Source organism: Monodelphis domestica, chromosome 6, assembly GCF_027887165.1.
Source record: "Monodelphis domestica isolate mMonDom1 chromosome 6, mMonDom1.pri, whole genome shotgun sequence".
In the NCBI taxonomy this organism is placed as follows: Eukaryota; Metazoa; Chordata; class Mammalia; order Didelphimorphia; family Didelphidae; genus Monodelphis; species Monodelphis domestica.
In genome coordinates this window covers 261,495,691-261,500,093 of record NC_077232.1, presented here as the reverse complement: position 1 = coordinate 261,500,093, position 4,403 = coordinate 261,495,691, and the positions used below count along the sequence as shown (strand labels likewise).

At 40.1% G+C, this 4,403-nt stretch overlaps 1 pseudogene; it reads right to left on the bottom strand.

Moving 5' to 3' along the window:
- Window positions 1–1,024: 1,024 nt before the first annotated feature.
- On the bottom strand, window positions 1,025–3,573 carry LOC100014756 (eukaryotic translation initiation factor 3 subunit B-like; annotated as a pseudogene).
- Window positions 3,574–4,403: the final 830 nt, after the last annotated feature.

Here is a 4,403-nt window from a genome sequence, read left to right as displayed (position 1 = left end):
GTAGTTGTTGTTCAACCTTTGTTTTTTGAAGATGATCAAGGACACCATAGGGTGATGTCTTGACTTGACCAAGAATTGGATTCAAGTAAGAGCAACTTACACAAAATCATTATCCTTATTCTTTTCCAGTCATCAAAGTCCAGAGACAAAACACAAGTTAGGATGACTCTAAATGACCTGGATTGCTGTGGATGACTTTTGCTTCTTCCATATCTGTCTAACTCTAAGCACTACATAATGTCTGCTTCAGCTGTCTTCATGGATGCTAGGATAAATTGTTTGCATCCACCCATTCCACAAGGGAATATCTTCACATACTTGGGGTAGACATGCCTCTAACTCACCAAACAGGTTGTGGTCAGTTATTCTTCACCTTGTTTACCTTTGTCTGTGACCACTCATACTACAGCTTCTTGGAGCCATAGGTGGAAGCTGGGTGAGATATGGATCTCAGAGGTAGATGAGGAACTCTGAAAAGAGCAAAGTGAACCCTCATACCACTGATGCTAGTCCTTTTGGAACACCCCATACACTTTCATTTTTTAACATAGGTCTTCTTTTTATTTCCATGTTCAATGTGTTGAGAAACCCTTTCATAATCTGAAGGGTGGAGGATACAGCACGTTGTAGTGCTTTTCCCACACACTAAAATATAAATGATACACCGTTTTCTGCACTTTTTTTCCAAGAGAAAAAACAAACAACATACCTCCCCCCCAAATCACCAATCCATGCACTTGGGACAGAGAGAGTCCTTGAATGGCAATGTTTGATTATGAGGATGATACACTTAAGAAATGCTACTGAGAGCAGTAATTAAAAGTTACGTGCTAGTAGCCCTGCATAAAAGTACGAATACTGGTGGCTTTGGATTGTTAAAAAAATCCCCCAATGTAAGAATTTAAAAGCAGTGTCTTAAAACCTCTCCAAATGCAGACACCAGGGTTTGAAGGTACAAAATGTGTCAGAATGGAAGGATCCAGGTGTATCCATTGACCAGAGTTCAAGAGAAAATACAAATAACTCAGGAGCTGTGTAGGCTTTCTGCAAAAGGATGAAATCCACTCTTAGCAGGAGATATGGCAATGCAGGATCCTATCAGATCCTGATTTCCAAGGGGAATAATTTCTTCAGTGACAAAAATTTTAATTATCTTTTCTTCCCAATTATCTACATTGCTATCTAGTTCATCAGTGTCTACCCCTCCTTGTAATTCCAGACACTCATTTTTCTGCTCCAACTAAAGGTCTTGAACCATTTTCTGGTATTTTCTAAAATCTTCCATCATTGTACATCTTCTCTCTATCAATTCCTTTGAGGCTTTGGATTGGCTCAAAGAGTTCTTCTGTTCACATATCTTGTATTACCTCTCCAGATACTTTTTTCTTCTGATGATTTTTAATTTGCTTTATCTGATCCTGGCTGAGCAGAGTTGGGAACTGAGGCCTCCACAGCAACTGGCAGAAATGAACTTTGTTATTGTTTTGTAAGGAACATCCTTGGAAGGTCCATAGCCAGTAGGCATTATCTACCTTCTGACTCCAAAAGGACAGAGAAGTTACAGCATAATGGCCTGTACAGTCCTATTCAACATCAGAAACCATAGAGTGTTCTGCAGTAATCATCATGGTACAATCTGATGTATCAACAAATGCCAGGGCACCATTCATGCTCCTCAGATCAGCTAGAACAACAAATTGTCCTTGGGGACTCCAAAAATTGTGTTTGCCTGCTGTTTATCAAACATTTTGATAAGCTCAATCTTTCCATTCTTTTTCACATGATAGAAGAAAACTGATATTTGACTATGTAGCACAGCAAACTTATTTCCATTTGGTTCCCAGGCAAAGACATTTATGCTTTCTTTCATTTCTCCTACATCAACAGGCACCTGTTTTTCTATCACTCAGAAGATTTCAAAGTTGATTACCCCACACTTGGGTACATTTTTGAGTTTCATCCACTTTGACACACATAATCTCCATTCTTTTGCCAATGTAGCTTGTGGTCAACAACATTAAACAGATTTCTAACACTGATTTTTTGTCTGCTGAGGAGTTGCCCTGGTAAGATCACCCTAGTAGGAAAGTCCTTATTTTCTGGCAACCAGAAAGCAATTATGTTACCACCAGGTGACAAAGAAAAGTCTTTTATTCCACAGATGTTCAAATTCTTCTTATCCAAAAGGCCCTTAGAAAGAGTCTCATAGATACTGAGAGTATCCATTGTCATTTGGGCAAAAAATTTGCCATCATGACTCCACTTAAAAATGGGCCAATAGGCAGAGTTTTCACAATGAAATCCTCTTTTCTTCTGTACAGTGAGGCTGTCCCATTTGATTATGGCCTGAGGGTCATCTTGTGTGTCCATGAGAGGGCTGAAAGTCAAGAGATACTGTTCACAAAATGAGAAGTCAATAAGTTGCAAGCCCTGGTGGCTGAATCGCTGAATGTGTTTGAATCCCTGTCCCCCCGCCCATACCCCAATATCCTCAATAAAGTGATTCCTCTTTGATGGAAGGTAGCCATATAAGTGCACATAGGCTTCTGTCCATCTCCCTCTTTCTTCAGTGGAGACTGGGTTCTTCAACATCATTCCAGAATATGGATGTACATGTAAGGTCCCCCATTCAAAGAAGACACTATACTGATCTCTGCATTCAGCCTCCTCCAGGCAATAGCATAGATTTCCCAAATCTTTGAAAGGCTGCTTCTCTGGAATGTCCCAATCATCACTGATTGCCATATACTGGTCAAAGTCAGTAAAAAGGTTTACTCTGAATGTGGGTTGTTTGTCAAGCTTATAGCCATCAGCATTTTTAACAGAATCGGGCATGATGAGCAGGGTAGCCATACTCCAGGAAAATGTAACCTTTAGTCTTTCCATCTTCTTCTGGGTTATAATCACTGGTTATTTCCCCAAACTTGGAGAAGCTCTTGTGGATGACATTCTTTACTTTCTCAACAGTCAGGTCCTCCCTGAGGAACACTGTCCACCACTATCACAGAATTAATTCCATCAGCTTCCTGTGGTCTATCTTTGTGTACATCTCCAGGAATTAGTCCTCACCGATGTAATCCACGAAGTCCTCTAGGTCGCTGAAGGAGATCTCGTCCTCCTCCTGCCATTCTCCAGGCACCTAGGCTTTGCCTTGGCCTCCTTAGTCTTCCTTCTTGCCCCCTTCCTCCTCCTCCTCCTTCCCTACTCTATCCTAGTTTTATGCCTTTTCCTTCTCCTCCCGTTTATCCTCTGTAGCTTTGAGAGGTTCTGCCTTGGGCTCCAGAACCTTATAATGACACTGGCTGTAGTGGTTCTGCAGCAGTGGGTTCAAGCACGGTCTTCTCTTCAGAGAGAAGCTTGATGATAGTCTTGGGCCCTGACCCGGGCTTGACTACTGCCATTGCAGTGTCTCCATTTGTCCCTTCACCTTCTGCACAGGTACAAAGGCATTCTCCACCACCTCTTGGGCCCTGGCCCAGCAGGCCTCTCCTGTTCCTCCTTGGCGGCCTGCCACTCCTGCTCAGCACCCTGCTCTGCTGCTTTGGGCACAGCTATGTTCTCTGCAACATGCATGGGCCTGATCGCCACCACTCAGCTCTCCTTGCTCCCCAGCTACCACCAGGCTTCCAACTCTCCCAGCTGCCTCCCTAGGGTCCTCCCCATACACTATTTTTTTTTAATTTGAAAATTTTTCTTTAAGTAATTGATTTAGAATATTTTTTCCATGGTTACGTGATTCATGTTCTTTCCCTCCCCTCCTCACACTCCCCTCCCATAAATACACTCTTGATTAAAGGAAGATGGAAGAGGAGAAAGAAACAAAGGGAGAAGGAAGATCAGAGAAGAAAGAGAAGGAGAAAAGAGGAAATGAAAAAGGAGAGTAAGAAAAGAGGAGCTGAGGAAGGAGGGGAAGAAAGAAGGGAGAAGATTTGATTGGCTAAAAGATTTTACTTGGAATTTGTGCTAATAAACAAAACAAAGCAAAATAAATACAATCAACTTATTAAACAAAATTTAAAAACCCATTTATCATGAAAATATACATGTATTTAACACACATTTGAGAAAATATATAAAATTAAAAATATAAAAGTCAAAGATATTGGATAAGATGTTTATTCTGAATATTACCTAAAATATAAAAAAGTTATGAACATAAAATTCTAAATCAGATTACTTTAAAAGATATTGCATGAAATGCTTAAAAGAGCAATATCATAAACCACAACTTTGTATAGATTGCGATACTAACAAAATACAGCATTTGAAATGAAATATTTACAAACTCTAACTTTTTGTTTTTCTTTTGAATGTCAACTTTTAAAAAAATGTAAACTTTGACATGGAAGCTTGTTTATCGGAAAACAAAGTAAATTATGTTAAATATTTTTGAAATGATGGCT